Raw genomic sequence first — 17347 nt, forward strand, 5'->3', positions numbered from 1 at the left:
TTCTTTTATATACCATGATGATGAGGGATCATGGGCATATTTCAACAACATGCTGGCTTTGTTTCACTAAACCCTCAACATTTTCTGCATGTGAAGAGCCATTGCTAACCACATTTGGTTCTAGAACATTCCAGCTTTCTCATATTCATAGCTTCAGAGATCCACCCTCACCCTGTGCTTGTCTGACCATTCCGGTGCTGAGAAAGGAAGGCCAGCACGCTGCTGGTGCCTGGAACTGTGAGGGCTCTGGGCTTCGATGAAAAGACTTTAATTAATAGGTAGGACAGATGAGCTACCTTGGAAGTTCACTGTTGAAGTTGTCTGGAAACCTCAAAGTCGCTTCTCTTGTGACTATTCATACATTGGGAGACTAATTAGCTGTGATGAGCTGACCGCTGGAAACCATTTCAGAATTGTGACACGGTGATGGATGGATCCATGCTGTTCCAGTGTCATTGCTAGAAAAGATGTGACAAGTCAACTTCCAGAGACTCAGATGGGCATACAATACTGAGGTCTCTTTCAAGCCCATCGCAACAGGCTGGCAGCCGCCACCTTTTCTATATTTTGGCTCCATATTCACAAGCTGGTGACATAGTGAGCTAATCAGGTGAGACCTTTTCTGTGACTAGAGAATGGAACCAAACCCCATCAAGACTCTTGCTGACCCACACAATAGCTTCACTTTCCTAACATGGAAAGTGTGCATGTGTGAATGCGTATTGTACGTCTGTCAGTAGGGTGTACATACGTATCTATGTGTGTATCAGACTGTGAGTATACGTGCATAAACATATGTGGCCCAGTGTGTGCATGAATATAGGAACATGTCTGTTTTAAGTTTGTGTATAAATATATGTGCATGAGCACACGTGACACATGTTTGTCTGAGTGTAGGTGTGGACACATGTGTATGTCTGAGTATTGTGTGTGAGTGTGGTGTTATGCAGATTTCATGAGTGTGTAAAAGAAAGTATGTGTCTGTGTGGGTACATTGTGACTTTAAGTGTGTATGGATGAGTATAAGTGGATGAGTGTTGAGAGTATGCATGTATGTATGTATGTATGCATGCAAGCATTGTGCATGTATCAGTGCACGTGTGAGAGTGAGTGGTTTTTTTGCATATTGTGTGGATGTATGTACATAGATGTCAATGTATGTTTATGAGTGTGTGTGTGTGTGTGCGTGTGAAACGCCAGATGCCACAGCACACATGAACACTGTCAGGAGCAGCTCCCCCAGCCCCTGACCAGTCTTTACCATTTCCTCTTCCTCAGGATGCCTTTGGCTAAGGTTGGACTATGCTCTGGAACTGAATTTGGAAAATGAGTCTCAAAAGATCTCCAGTCCGGGCTGAGCAGGGGCTTCTGAAAGAGACAGATATCCAATATTTTCAACGCCGAGACCAAAAGGCAAAACCAAAGAGGTTCTGGGTATTTAATTAATCATTGAAAATGTAACCATGCAAACCTGTAAACAGTAGTCTTTGCTCATTGGCCATGAAGAAACAGGCAGCCAGCCAGATGTGGCCCCAGGCCAGACATGACCCAGTCATGGCGAGAACGGCTGGCCATGTACCAGGGCTGCCACACCCACTAGTATCCTGTATTTGTGGGAATGTATATCAATGTGTGTGTGTGTGCGTGTGTGTGTGTGTGTGTGTGTGTTACATATGGATCTATCAATGTACACATACATGTATATATAGCATATGCACATTTATATCTATGTGTATGTAGATATATAGATATATAACATATTTTACATAATTAAGACATGTACTGTACAACACATTGATAAGAATTAATATAATATATTGCATGTTATATTTATAGACTATATTAGAAATGTGTGCTCTATTATATATTTTTATATTAAACTAATTACATATATAAGTATATATTAATTGACCAGATTAGCTAATTACATATATATTAGTAACCTTAAAATAGTATTACATGTCTCTCTATATATACTCTATTACTTCAGTGGTAAAATAATAAATACCATGGTATATATCTCATGTAGTATATATTAATTTAATACTATTTTTCCAATAAATGCCACAAATGGGTATTTTTTTCCTAAAGTAAACCAAGCCAAAAGCATCTTTATTTCATCCCTGATGTTAGCATGAACTCTCAGATCACCTGACCCACCTAGGCTTTCGAAGCAAAACTGCCCAGTGGAGGGGAGGAGAGTTTAGCTCTGAAATGCAGCAGTTATCTCCATGTCATTTTGCGCTTGTTTGTGTACATGTAGTTCTGGGAGGCTAGGTGGGCATTCTCCAGGAAGCAGTGCTCTAACCACTACTGGAAGTGTACAGAGAGAGTGTGGACAGCAGACCCCTGTTTTAGGCATCTGCTGACTTCGGTGACTTTTCTACAGAGAACTAAACACTCCATGACATTCACGTGGGTGTTGTGGTCATATGCACAAGTATCAAAGCTCAAGCATAAAGAAGTATATTCTAAGACCTGGTGCTCCCTTCTTCCCACCCTCTACATCATCCTTGGCCTGCTTCTTGGTCTCTTAACACAAACACAAGAACAAAGTCCTGTTTGCCAAATTTATTTTCCAAACGCAGCCTCTTCTGCACACTTCTCTGTATCTTCTTCTTGTTTTCCCCCTCTCTGCACAGGGCTGTGTGCCTGCCATTAGGAGAACTAAAGTTTATTTTATAAATTCCGTTGAGGTGTTTTAGCTCTTTGGGGTACAAAATTGAAATCATCTCCATTGTTGCAAACTGTCTCCAACTCTTGCTAAATCAGTGAGCAGTGGCTAAGTACAGCCACTTGTTAGCTGTGTTTGAACCCCGGGCTCCATGCCTGCTCGGCAGCAGCTCTACTCACTTGGAGACTTCTTCATTTGCACTGGTAATTTCTTAGATAAGGTCTCTCTCTTGCTGAGGCATGTGCCTAGACCACAATTGCCTACTTGAGGATTCCCACTCTAGCTGGGATAACAGGCATGTGCCACTGTGCCCAGCTTTCCTCCATTGAGACAGATGCGGTAGACTTTTCCACCAGAGCTGATGATTGAGAAGAGACCTCCACAATTGCGATCCTCCTTCAGTGCTGGTGATGGTTTTGGCAGTACTGAGAATTTTACTCTGGGCCTTGCACTGGCTGCACAGCCATTCTACCACTGAGCCATGCTTCTAGCTGCTTTCTCACTGGTTGTTTTTATGATAGTCTCACTTCCTGCCCAGCTACATGACTGGACCATGGTCACCTATTCTAAGTTTCCAGTGATTGTTGAGATGATAAGCATGTGCTACCACATCTAGTGTCCTTCTGTTGAGTCTTATGGATTTCTCTGCTTGAGCTGACCTGGAATGGTGACCCTCCAAATCTTGGCCTCTCTTGGACTGGATGGGGCTGGTTGGTGATAGAGACATGACAGAAGAGCAAGGCCTTCCAATTTGGAGGATATCTCTCTCTCTCTCTCTCTCTCTCTCTCTCTCTCTCTCTCTCTCTCTCTCTCTCTCTCTCTCTCTCTCTCTCTCTCTCTCTCTCTCTGCTGAACCTTTAGAAAAATTTCCCAGCAAGGCTTCACATTTCAAAGGTCAGTGTGGAAATGGTGCCTGTCTGTGGCCTCCAGGCATAGTGGAAGGCAAGTGGGCCTAGATCCTCAGCCGCCTGGCCTATTCCATAGTGGAAAGATAACTCACAACCTCTTACCTGGACCACAGATGGTTTCTCAGAAATCTAAATAGAACCAGAGGAAAACTTGGAAGGCGATATCATTGAACTTTAGGAAGCTGAAAAATCACCCTTCTCTGCTGAATGGTGAAAACAAACAATTCCCACAAACTTGCAGGTAGCATCCACATTTTCTTAGGCCAGATTCGATTTGATTCCCCGAAGACCGGGGGAAGCAATCTAGGGTAGAAATGGGAAGTGCTTGGGGAAGGAAATGGTTGCTTTAAGGGAGTTTAAAATATCTGGGAATTGTTTTTCTTGGTAATTAAAAGCCTGCAGATAAAGACTTATGGTAGACAGCTTGAGTTGGATGAGGTCATGGGCGGAGGTCCCTGGAATGAGATTAGCATCTTTATAAGAGGAAGGGAGGACAGCAGTGCCCCCTCTCTTCTTACAGGAGGACTCAGGAAGAAGGTAGCTGGCTACAAAACCGGAACCCAACACTGTTGGCACCTAACCTTAGTCTTCCAGCCTCCAGAAACTGGAAAATAATGCCTGGCATTGAAGCCATGCAGTTTATGTCATTTCCACTTCCCCTTGCCTCCTTCCCTCCGTTCCAGAGACCTACATCCTCACCTCCCACTAACCAAGCCCCTCATTTTCTCTGCTACAGTCCCTTCGGCCTCCTTCTTCAGTTCATGCTCACCTCAAGGTCTTTGTACTGGTGGTTACTGAATGGGTAACATCCCCCAGGTCTTCCTTCACAGCAGAGATAGAGCAAGAGGAAGCCAGGGGGGCAAGGAGAAGTACGTATACATGGATTTCCCCACTTGAGAGAGAGGAAGGAAGGCTAGGGAAAGAATCAGGTCACGTTGGCACCTTGGTGGTGCCAATAGTATTTTCCCCTTGGCCCTAGGAGGAAAGAGTCACTTCCTTACAGCACTCCATCACTTTCTCCATTTCTGGCACCCTGTTTCTGTCAGGTGGAAGAATCTAAATTCCCAAGTCTAACTAGTGTTGTTTTAATGAAAGCTTATCCAGAGTCCAGAATACTTCACACCCTGCCTGAGTCAAGCAAGCATTGCATCCAGAGCTCAAGTATGTGCTGGGTTAATTAATTCTGCCTATGAAAAAGAAAAGGAGAAATCCTCGTCTTCCTTTGAAAGCCATGATAAACTACTTCTTTATTTTTTGTCAGTTTTATCAGGTTTTTTTTTAAGACCTTGGCTCAGCTTTATTGGTTTTTCTCTGTGCCCTTTCAAGTAAAAAGAACTTTTATTAACACAGGTCCCTGCCTATTAAGCGCCTGGCCTTCAGAATGGAATCTTCCTGGGAAGTCCAGAGCGGCAGGCATTCTCCTGGCTTGCTACTTGGCTGCCCTTGGCCTGAAACCTATTCCTGGCGATGTGACAGGCCTTCTAGATGGCCAGGTTGGAAAAGGTATGGGCATGTTTGAAAGCAAGGGACAAAGGACAGGGGAGAAAACATTACTTCTTAAGATCAGCCTCCTTCCTTTAAATTTGTCCTGCTCTGATGGATCCTATCAGAACCTATGGCTTTGATGCAGGCCCTGGGCAACTGATATATGCATGATCCAGTCCAGGTTACCTGGTGGGGAAGAGACTTACTTGCCCATCTGTTCACAAACACCAGAGCTGCTGCTTCTCTCCCTCCCTCCCTCCCTCCCTCCCTCCCTCCCTCCCTCCCTCCCTCCCTCCCTCCCTCCCTCCCTCCCTCTCTCTCTCTCTCTCTCTCTCTCTCTCTCTCTCTCTCTCTCTCTCTCTCTCTCTCTCTCTCTCTCTCTCAGGCTTGAGCTCAAGAAGAGAGACTCCTACTCCCTTGACTGGCACTCTACCACTTGAACAACACCTCCAACCTAGCTTTTTGCTTGTTATTTTGGAAATGGAATCTCATGGACTTTTTCTACTCGAGTTGGCTTCCAGCTGAGTATCTATGGATCTTAGCCTAATAGTGAGGGTTCAGGCATAACTGACAGGCAACTGATTTTCCTTCTCTCTCTTTATTGCTTCTCTTGGCACCTTTTTTTTTTTAGTACTGGGGACTGAATCCAGGAGCTCGTGTTAAACAAACATGCTACCACTTGAGCTAAATTTCCAGTCCTTTCATTTTGCATTTTGATTTGCTAACTTGTGCCAAGGCTGGCATCAAACTTGCCATTCTCTTGCCTCCAACTGATGAGAAGCTGGATTGCAGATGTGGACTACCATATCTGATTTGTTCTTTTGTTTTGTTTTGTAAGGCATCAAAATATAAAGAAGCCTGCGCTTGGGCTCAGTCCTGGTCTTGGGCACCTGAGAGACCCACTCTTTCTGCCCATCCCCGTGCCTTTCACTGCAGCCAGAGCCAAACGACTTATGCCCCTGAGTCCCCTAGATCATGGGACACAGATTTTCAGAGGCTGTTGGTTTCATCTGGAATTTTCTCTCCTAGAAATGGGTGTCTGGGGCCTGAAGACTTCCTCAGTGCTGGCTGATTTCTTTCCTAGAGGCTGAATTTTGCCTTGACCCCAGCAACGTGACTCCAGCCTCTGTATAGCAATTAAGCTCATTATAGTCCTTGACTTTGATCAATTTCCAGATGGCAGGCTTGCAACATGTCCCTGTGCACCTTTCTCCATCGCACCACTCTCTTGCAGCCCTGGAGGAGGCCTCCTGACCATTACGCCCTGTCCCTCCCCCTCTCCTCTATCTGCCCAGCCACTGGGTCTCCTGGGTGGTTCCTGCTGAAAATAGTATTTCTTCAAAGGCTGTTGTAGCTCTCTGACTCCCAGGATAGACTCCTCCTCTTCACATTTTTTTTAAGCAAGCCAAAGCCAGTTCACAATCACTGTGTGTCTGTTGCAGGTCTGAACTGCTTTTCAAGGTGGATTTTACGGTTAGTTGCTGCAGAGAAGGCCCAAGCTCTGTTTTCTTCTCCATGCCCTCAAGAACCAAGCTTGACAAAGTAATTTTCAGCAACTGCAAGCCGACTCCTACCAGCAGGAGTGTCAGCTGCTCAGATCTAACACAACAAAATGCCAGCTTGTTACCTCACCCGTCCTCTTGCAACTACATGTTGATGGTGTTCTTTACCGAATCCATGAGGTGCAAAGGCTGGGTTTCAGATTCCCTGGCCCATCCGCCATTGCAGAAAACCTGCCACCTTCCTGACTTCTTCCTAATCACTCCATCAGTGATTAACCACGTAAGACATTTCCACCCACACCACTGTTTTCAGATGAAGACACTGAGGTGCTTTGAATGAAAAGCCTGTGGCCCAAGGGCCTTCTGTGGTCCACCAGGCACTTACCCGCAGTGTTCTGCTCCAGGTTTTCAGATGAGGAAACCAGACAGAGCAGAGTGAGTCTTCATGAAGGTAGTGCAGGGTAGAGTTCCGAGTGTTTGAAATCATGGCTCTTCTACTTCTTCTTCCTCCTTTCCTCCTGAATCCTGACAACCAGCTTTCACTGCTAAAGTTCCACTCCAGTTCTGTAATCAGAGGGAACTCAGCCAGCATAGCAACTGCATTGATCAGAAGCGGGTTGATGTCTATACTGTGGCTGCTGGTACCCATGTCTTTAGATGCAGGGAGGATGGTCTAGCATTCGATCCGTGTTTGTACTTTTGACATGTGCAGGCTTGCATCTGAGTAGTCATAAGTGGAGAAGCAGTCAGTGCTGGTGTCAGGAGGCTCAGAAGGTATCCAACCTGGGAAACCATTCTCTGGGATATGAAAATGTATTGGCCTGTGGCAGGTGGAATGGAGTCAGAGTTTCTGGAGGAAGGATGGCAGGGGGTCCCCTGGGGAGAGGAGACAGGGGCAAGGTGTCTTGGGGAGGAGAGATGGCCAAAAGATGCCCCGGGGTGTTCTGGCTGGGGGCCTGGGACCTGTGGACTGGGCAGCTCCTCCAGGTTGACTTCAGACACAGACAGGTGTACATTACCCACCCCAGGACATTCAGATGCCCCAAAGCAGTGTGCACGCCTCCGTGTTTCTCCAGAACTGAAACAGAAGCAGGGAGGAGATGAAAGAGGAGGACGTGGGGACTATTTGAGAGTCCTATAGCGCAGACCATGTAAAAAAAAATGACAAGCAAAGAAGAAACTTGAAGCCAGGCACCGGAATAGCTAATCAGGAATCTGAGATCAGTCATGGCTCAAAGGTTCAAAAGCAGCTCAGGCAGGAAAGTCTGTGAGATTCATCTCCAGTAGTTAAAGTAGTTAACCACCAGAGAAACAGAAGTGGCACTGTAGCTCAAAGTGTTAGAGCACTAGATTTGAACAGAAAGAGCTAAGGGAGAGCACCCAGGTGCCAAGTTCAAGCTCCACCACCACCAACAAGAAGAAGATAGATGAGAAGGAGGAAGAGGAGGAGGAGGAAGAGGAGGAGGAGGAAGAGGAGGAGGAGGAGGAGGAGGAGGAGGAGGAGGAGGAGGAGGAGGAGGACAATGACCTCGGCTCAATGGGGGCAAACATGTCGGCTGGATCTGAAGCTCAGGAAATGACAATTCAGAACAGATTTAAAGTCGCTCACCTCTGAAGGCTAAAAAAGAGTCAGGAGCACCTGGACAGAGCAGAACATTGCTATATCTGGCATTTGTGGTCTTGCTCAATCACACCAACCCCCTGCCTTTTAGAGTCCCTGGCCTGTATAGAGCCTGAATCAGGCTCTCCTACCCCACCCTAACAAGCCCCTGTCTGGCCCTGGTTATGTCACCCTCCATGCACATTGTGTCATCAGGGCTGTCTGACATGGTTCACCAACAGGTCACTCCTGGCAGAAAGATGCTTGGCTCCCTGTCCTCTGACCCATAGTCTTAGGAGAATGTCTCCTGAAGGTGAAGGTCATTCAGATTAAGGTCCCCTCTACCCTGCAAAAAAAAAAAAAAATTAAAAAACAACTTCCTTGCTCTGACTCCACTCTTACTACCTTGGGTCAGAGTTGTTTATACAACTCCCCAAAGAAAGAAGAGAAGACTGGGGGTGTCTTGGATTTCACATGCCTGATCCCCTTTAATCTTCACAAAGCCTAACACACGTACCAACCTCCAATCTACTCTTGCTACACACAGCGGAATTATGTCCTCAAAATCACAGCGCAAATAGGGTGATAAAAACCCAAAACCACCTGACAGAAAAACCAGCCTCTCTCCACAACACCAAGAGGACAAAATCCCCAGTGCTACCCAAGTCTGTCTTCACCACCATCAAACACCTTTGCATTTCTCACTCAGGGCTTCCATTCTCCCATGCAATGGAATGGGATACAATGTGGCTTATTTTAGATTTTCTTTTCAATGATGCAACTCTGTTTCTTCATTCCATCTACAACTCACCAAAAGATCCTGAGGAACGCTCTCAAGAATGACCTAAGAGCTCTTTCAGTTTAACCACTTAGGTGGGAGCTCTCTCCCATAAATTGTCAGCAAAGAAGTCAATGCTCCATCCGCTACAGATATGGTCTGCTCTGCTCCAAACACTTCCCACTTTTTACTAGCTAACTGGAGATAAGAGTCTTGTGGAATAGAACAAAAGCTAGATACATAAGGCCATATAGTATGATGCTAAATGTAAGGACCTCCAGGATATAGAAACAAAAGCCATATAATGAGTGATTGTTATCCTTAATGTACTATGTTATCTCTCATCTCTTTTGCTGTCCCTTGGTTATCTCATATTGTTACAATATTTCACCCTGTTATCTGATATAGTTTATATATCCTTAATTGGTTATTTGAAATAGGATAGGGAAGGGGAGAAATCAAGATGAGCGGGGGAAGGGGGGGAGGGAAATGGGGACCGAGACATGAGAAAGAGTATCAACATTTGTGAAGTAATATATCTTCTATCTGGTGAATATAATGTAACCCTTCTATTAATTACAATAAAAATATATGGAAAAAAAAGAGTCTTGTGGAGTTTTCTTCCCAGGCTGGCTTTGAACCTTGATCCTCAGGTCTCAGCTTCCTGAGTAGCCAAAATAAGGGGAAACAACATGATCTCTTCTACTTTTCTTTTTTTTTTTTTTTTTTGCCAGTCCTGGGCTTGAGCTCAGGGCCTGAGCACTGTCCTTGGATTTTCTCAAGGCTAGAGCTCTACCACTTGAGCCTCAGCACCACTTCTGGCTTTTTTCTATGTATGTGGTACCAAGGAATCGAACCCAGGTCTTCATGCATGCTAGGCAAGCACTTTAACCACTAGGCCAAACTCCCAGCCCTCTTCTACTTTTCTTATTTGATTCCTGTCTCTGGGAGGAAACTCTTGGGTTATTTGGTAACTCCATGAGCGACCTAAACCCTTCATCTCGCTGTCACATAAAGCAGCCCTCTGCTTCCTCCACACCCCATGCAGAACAAAGAACTCCTGTTGAGTGGCTGAGTGGCGACCCCACCATGCAGAGCCCTGTGTGCACAAATGGGCAGGATCCCTCCCACTATGCTTTTTATTGGTAAACATCATTAGAATAGCACCAGCTTAAAATCGAATGTGGGTTCATGTTCATAACAAAAAGGATAATTAGTTTCTCCACAAACATTTACACTTAATTTCCACACTCATTATTTATTATGGTTTGTCTCTTTAGGACCCTTGGTAAATTGTTTACATTTTTAACAAGTCGTTTGACTCTCGCAAAGTCTTGCGTTTCATACTTGAGAAGCCGAAGCAACACTTCCTATCAAAGTAGAATGCTTTAATTAAGTAACCATGAGATTCCCCTCAAGGAAGTAATTACACCCCAAAGCACAGTTAACAGATTTTCTTCCTGCTCCTTTCAGGTCTTAAGGCTGGCCGAGTGTGGGCATGACCCTATTGTCATGTGCTGATTATCTGGAACCCAGTGTCATCTGTTCACTCTGGCTTAAGTAGGACAGCCAAGCTCGTCTGAAATCTCCTTGGGAGCGACCTGTGGATTCTGATCCTCTCTCTGGAGGACCCTGATCAGGGTTCAAATGGTAAGGCTCTGGATCTGAGCTCCCAGAAAAAGAAAAGTTCCCAGGACTCCTGGTGAAGACCAGCCTGGGAACAATGACATCAGTGACTTCCTCCGTAAGAGAACAAGGAAGAAGTCTGCATGGGTTACTCCCTCCAAAGCGCACAAGCACTCAGACACAGAAAGACTGAGCATTGATTGTGTTAGCCCGATTTCTGTCCCTACGGCAAAACGCCTGGGATAAACAACTCAAAAGGAGGAAAAGTTTATTTGAGGCTCACAGTGTCAGAAGTGTCAGTCTGTGACCATTTTGTCCCATCGTCCTGGGCCTGTGGGGAGGTAGAACAATCAAGGTGGGAGCAAGATGAAAGCTGCTCACTTCCTGGTGCCCAGGAAGCAAAGTGGGGAACAGGAAGAAGTTGAGGAACAATATTCCTTCAAAAGCCTAGCTTTGATCCTCCCGTGACCTACTTCCTCCAACCACACCCTGTGTTCTACAAGTCCCACCATCTTCCAGTTACCAACCAATCAGCTGAGAATGACCATAGATTTCCACCAATCCAGAGCCCACCTGCCTTCCTTCCTTCCCTCCCTCCCTCCTTTCTTCTTTCCTTCCTTCCTCCTTTCCTCCCTTCCTCCCTCCCTTCCTCCCTCCCTTCCTCCCTCCCTCCCTCCTACCTTCCTTCCTCCTAGTGTAGCTTTCTGGAGATTTCCAACAGCCACCTGCTCATTTTATCATACATCAGGCTATCTAACCAAATTTGGAACAACCCTTGTATGAGAAGCAAAAGGCCATAGGTTTTTGTTCTATGGAAGCTTCAAAAGGCAAGCAAGGAGTCCTGTTTCCCTCAATTCGATTTCTGCCCTCTAAACAAGCCCGCTATGACCTTGAGTTATATCATTTCACAGGCTAGGGCAGATAAGGACTAGAACCCAGGACACATATCTAATAAGAAGCCCCACTGCTCACAAAGGCCAAGAGTGCAGAGCTGGTGGATCAAGTCTCTACATGCTCAACTTAAAGGCAGATTCTATTCAGAAGAGAGCTTTGCTTTCATGGGTGAGTAAAAATAGCACAATACTATAGCACCTTGCAGCCACTCTGGGAGATAGAGGAAAGAAGATGGTGAGTTCTGAAGCCAGCCAGCTCAAGCAAAGTCAGCAAGACCCTCTCTCAGAAACAAACTATAAAACAAAGGATTGGGAGCATGGTTGAAGTGGACGAGCACTTGCCTGGCATGAGCAAAGCTCTATGTTCAGTCATCAGGACCATGTGTGCATGCGCACGCACACGTGCGCGCACACACACACACACATACAAAGACATACGACTGTGTAAGTGCATCCCCAGAATGAGACCTCCGTAGACAGTCCTCACGGTCCTGTCACTCCTGTGCCGGTCCTAAAGAGGAGGAAAAGAGTGAGGGAGGATAGTTCTGTGATGCCAGTTTTAGTGTTTTGAAACTATAAAAGCCCATCGTATTTGCAAGGCTTGTCTGATCTTATTTCTTTGCAAATTAGATTAAACTCTTTACTGATATTAAAAAAAGAATGAATTCACATCTTGCAAACACAGCAAAAAGCAATCTTTCCCATGGCAAGGGAGTCATTGGCCAGCATCCACAAGAAACCAATTTTAACTTTTGAGCCCAGTCAGCAGGCGAACCTGCTGGCTGATGGCAGGGCTGGCCTGGATCATGAGCTACGTGAGAGGAGCTGTCAGCATCTGAGTTTCTCTTCCCCTTCTTCCTACACTCAGTCAGTACCTCTTCAGGCCCCGAACACCATCGTTCCACTAATGTATCCTAGAGAAAAAGTCTGTACATGTGTCCACGTGAAGGCTAGGCACCGAGCCTACACGGTCCTGGCGGATGGTAGTTAGTAAAGTGCTATTCAAGAATAATGATGGAGCTGGGGGTACACTTCAGTGGTAGAGCATATGTGAGATTCTCGGTTTTATCTTCAGCACAAGAGGAGAAGGAGAAAGAAGAGGAGGAGAAAGACAAGGAGGAAGATGAAGATGAAAGATCCTTCTATTCAATTGTTTGTGCATTCTACAAAGTTATCTTTCTGGCACAGGAATTATTATTAATATTTTAATCCCTCCTCCCTTCTGTCTCCTATTTCCATGCATTTTATAAGAGAATACTATTGGTAGGTATATCAGGATCCAGGCTACAAAGGCAGGGAATGGAAAAGCAAAGGAATGAGGAAATGAAGGCTACACTTTCCAGATTTCAAGAAGCAGTATTTGGGCCAAGCCCCCAAAAGTTAGAGGTGGTATTCCACACTCTTTAACTTGCCAAAAGGCAATAGCACCAGATTGTCTTTTTGAATATTTTACTCTTTTTAATATTTAAGCAATTGGGATCAATAAAAGGACAAAAGAAGCATAAACTATTATGATACAACATTCCCAGAATTAAAATGTCTATATTAAGAGAATGATTGAATAAGTTAAAGGAATAAGTATGTCTAGATATACTGATGGATAAAACTGTCCACTGACAAAAGCAAGTCATTGAGTAATGCATTTAGTAAAGTAGGATGCCATTAATACACACACACACACACACACACACACACACACACTTTTCACATCTAGAGTAGTTTTATTTCTGCTATTGCAATTAACTACAGTGGACTATGGTCCCAAAATATTACATGAAAAATTGTAAAACTTTGTGCAACTTTTATTCACATTCATACATTTATTATGTCATTATAATTGATTTATTTTCTTATGAGTTACTATTGATACTCTCTCATGCCTACTTTTATAAAGTTAAACTTTATCCTAGGAGTGGATGCCCAGGGAAACATCCCTGGTATATATGGGGTTTGCACTCTGCGTAGTTCCAAGTATTTTCTGAGATTCCTCATATTTATTGAGCTTCCTCATATTTATTGAGATTTATTGCCCATGTTCCTATCATCCCAGCTACAGAAGAAATCCTAACATAGACGGAACAAAATCCAGGCATATGTCCATCTGGGAAACAAAACCCTACCTCAAAAATAACTACAATAGGGCCGGGAGTTTGGCCTAGTGGTAGAGTGCTTGCCTAGCATGCACGAAGACCCAGGTTCAATTCCTTGGTACCCCACATACATAGCAAAAAGCCGGAAGTGGTGCTGAGGCTCAAGTGGTAGAGCTCTAGCCTTGAGAAAGTCCAAGGACAGTGCTCAAGCCCTGAGCCCAAGCCCAGGACTGGCAAAAAAAAAATAACTACAATAATGAGAAAAAAATAACTACAATAATAAAGGACTGGGTGTGTGGCTCTGTGATAAAGAGCCTATATATCAAGTACAAGACCCCAAATTCAAACTCCAGTATTTCTGAAGGAAAAAAAAATCACAGAAGTGAAGCAGAATGAGATTATGGGATTGTGAGAATAACAACCTAAGCAGTATTTCCATCATTTATATTTTTTTTGCCAGTCCTGGGCTTGAGCTCAAGGCCTGAGCACTGTCCTTGGATTTTCTCAAGGCTAGAGCTCTGACACCTGAACATCAGAACTGTGGGGCACATCACATCAGGGAAATGGAAACCTATGCTGTAAAAGGAGGTCTTGGGACCACACCTGGCTGAGATGGTGCCTGTCGCCTGGTTGGAAGGTGTGGCTGTGGTTTGTAAGGCCACCTCTGGGATCAAACCCTTCCTCCCTCTTGGACAGCACATGCAATCTACTTCCTCAATGAGAGTACCTCCCCATCTCTGCCCACCTTTGTGCTGATGTTAGCTGAATGGTCCTCAAAGAGAGTACCTCCCCATCCCTGCCCACCTTTGTGCTGACAGGCTCCTGCACCCTATATTAGCTGAATGTACTTCCTTAATAAATGAGCTCCTGCCTTGACGGGTCTCCCTGACATGTCTGATTGTCCTCTGGTGAGGGAGGGCTGGGTGCAGGCGGTCAGTCGGCCCTCTCCTTTCTCGGCTAGTCCTGGTCAGGGAGTGTTCTCTCCATCCCTCTTGCGGGTTGGGAGGGATCGAGGACTAAAAACCCCCCAACAAGAACTACTTCCAGGCTTTATCTATGTATGTGGTACCAAGGAATTGAACCCAGGTCTTCATGCATGCTAGGCAAGCATTCTACCACTAGGCCAAACTCCTGGCCCCTTCCATCATTTATTTTATAAACTTTTTTTTTTTACTTCAGATTTACAAAGAGTAAATTTTTTTTTAATTTCAAAATCTTGGAGTGCTTTTTTATTCTCTCACCAAACCTACAAGACATTCCCAGTTCAAGCAAATTATACTTGATCCTTCAAGGGCAGACAGTCAAGGAAAGTAGTCTGAGATTGTGGCACAACAGGCCATGTTCCTGCATGAATTATAAAGCCAGACCACAACTCAAGCCACCTGAGCACTTGTGTGCATGCACACCTCCAGGTAAGGGGAAGGAGATCTCTGAACTCTGAACTCATGACTCCCAGTTGCAGCTGATTACCCAGGTCTTGCTTAAACTCTGACTGCAATACCAGACTCCAACTGTGCCTTCTAATAAAATTCATCTCGAGCATCAAGCAATGAAAATATTTTGCGCATCTTGCTGTGGCACCTGGAATACACACACACACACACACACACACACACACACACACACACACACACAGAGTTACCTGACTAATGAGCTTGTTTGCTCTGAGATTGTCTCCTCAAGGAGCACAGAGGAGGTTTCACACAGACATTATCCCTCCAATCAATAAAATGCCTGTGTATTTTTACCAAATGTACAGAAAGTACCAACTTTAGCACGCGTGCATGCAAGTGATAATTCTGGCTGACAACACTCCAGTGTGACTGACCGACAGTGCTGTCTACAACCCAACTCTGTCTCCAGATTGAATATCGAGGAAGCTGCACCCACTACCCTGGATTGGCATTTGGTCTGAGCCACAGCGGCCAGAACCTGTGTTCTGCCTATGAACCCAAGCTCCTTCTGGGACAGAAAACACATAGTCTTCCTGACCAGCCACTTGGGCTTCTGGTTTCCAATGTGAAATAATTCCTGAAGATGTCATAATTTCTGTGTTGTCTTTCCTGGCAATACAGTGCCTGCTACCTGTGCTTCTACCTGTGGCTCTGGTAGAGCTGGCAACATGGGTATCAGGTGGGCATAGCTTTGTCCTGGGCAACTAGATGACCTCTCCCCATGTCAGAATAATTGCAACAGGCTGGGTGCTGTGGCTCACACCTGTAATACTAGCTGTGCAGGAGGTGGAAATTATGAGAGTATTGTGCTTTAAGGCCAGCCTCCCCCTTCTCAAAAGAAAAAAGCTGAGTAGGTGTTACATGCATGTGATCCTGACTGTGGCAGGAAGTGTAAATAGGAGGAATCCAGGCTGGCCTGTGCAGAAATAGAGATCCTATCTCAATCTCAAAAAAATAACTAAAGCAAAAAGGACTGGGGATGTCAAACAGTAGAACACTTGCCTAGCAAGCTGGAAGCTCTGAGTTCAAATCTTAGTGCTGCAAAAACTAAAATGGCCAAGGAGAATGGAGGGAGAAGTTTACCTTGGCCTCAGGTCATTGCAGCTTAAATTGGCATGGAGTATCTGTGGAGATTTTTTTTTTTTGACAAACAATAGCACCAGCTGGAAACTGGTGTGCTTAATAATACCATCACATAACTGGAAACCATAAACAACATGAAGAAAATACTCCTGCTAGAGAAGAGCCCAGCAAGCGCCATCTCTTCCCCATACGACGGTGGCCAAGAGGTGGACACACAGCACCCCATGGAAAACAATCTACAGTCTGAAGTGGAACCCTTTGGTGACAATCCTCACCCTATGCCATATTGGCTTTGGCAACATTGTAGACTATTTAACATCTTGAAGCTCAGTTCCCTTTGCGGTAAAATGTTAATATAATATTTTATAAGGTCACGGCAAAGCTATCATAAGAGGAAAAACTAGGTGAAAACTCTTGGTATTCTGCAAAGTGAAATAAAATGCTCCATTATTTGCAGTTCAAATTAGGTTTGTACTTGAGACACTTCAAACACAGCCATGGTTTCCTCTCCGTGGTGCTGCCTCATTGATGCTTGCTCATACAGTGCCTGCTTTTCCACTTGTTACACTCCCATCCCTCTTTGTCCTTGAAATAAGAATCTTCCAGAACTCTCCCCCACACACACTTCCACTTCAAACCAGGGCCATATTTCCTTTTTTAATCAGGTGAAAGCAGACCTATTTAAGGAGACATGTTACGAAACTTGTCATTTCCTAGTCCTTCCTGCTCACCTGTCCAATCAAAACATCACCTTGATTTAGTCCTAAATCAGTTTCCCTTGTCACTTACCTTCCCTCATTTGTTTCTGGTGCTGTTCCTTTCTAGGCCAGACTCTGTCATTTCAGGACAGGGTCAGCCCTGGGGTCCTGCAGCCAGGTGAAGCATTGGGGTCACATAGGTCTTGCTGGGGCCCTGAACAGTCACTCAGATCTCTATGTGGGTCCATTTGCAAGAGGCGACAGCACGACCAGAAAGACTGCTTGCACTTCAGAGACATTGCTCTAGGCAGGCAACATTTCCTCTTTCCAGTGACATTTGCCACCAATCCCCCTGGGCCAGAGGGACTTGCATGTCATTCTTTCCCTTGAGGCTGAGCCCAGGTCATCAGTGCAGACCCTCCCCTTGAGCCAGTTCACAACCCAGATCAGTTAGTGGTGCTGTGCAAAACTGGAATCGGCCTGCTCCATCCACACAGGAGCCCTGCTCTTGAGCTGAGAACACGGAGGAAACCCGAGGCCTTGCCAGCCTGACTTG

The 17347-nt window shown here is 45.1% G+C and overlaps 1 long non-coding RNA gene across 2 annotated transcripts in view; it reads right to left on the minus strand.

Annotated features, from left to right (window-relative positions):
* The window catches only part of LOC150047428 (uncharacterized), a 220092-nt gene that overhangs the window by 120578 nt on the left and 82167 nt on the right, over positions 1-17347 (minus strand). For both annotated transcript variants that reach the window (XR_016539436.1, XR_016539435.1), the window contains exons 3-4: positions 1262-1368; positions 297-458 (exon numbers count right to left, since the gene is read on the minus strand). This is a non-coding gene — a long non-coding RNA (uncharacterized LOC150047428). The remainder of the gene's footprint in view (positions 1-296; positions 459-1261; positions 1369-17347) is intronic.

Source organism: Megascapheus bottae, chromosome 23, assembly GCF_031878675.1.
Source record: "Megascapheus bottae isolate mThoBot1 chromosome 23, mThoBot2.hap1, whole genome shotgun sequence".
Classification (NCBI taxonomy): Eukaryota; Metazoa; Chordata; class Mammalia; order Rodentia; family Geomyidae; genus Megascapheus; species Megascapheus bottae.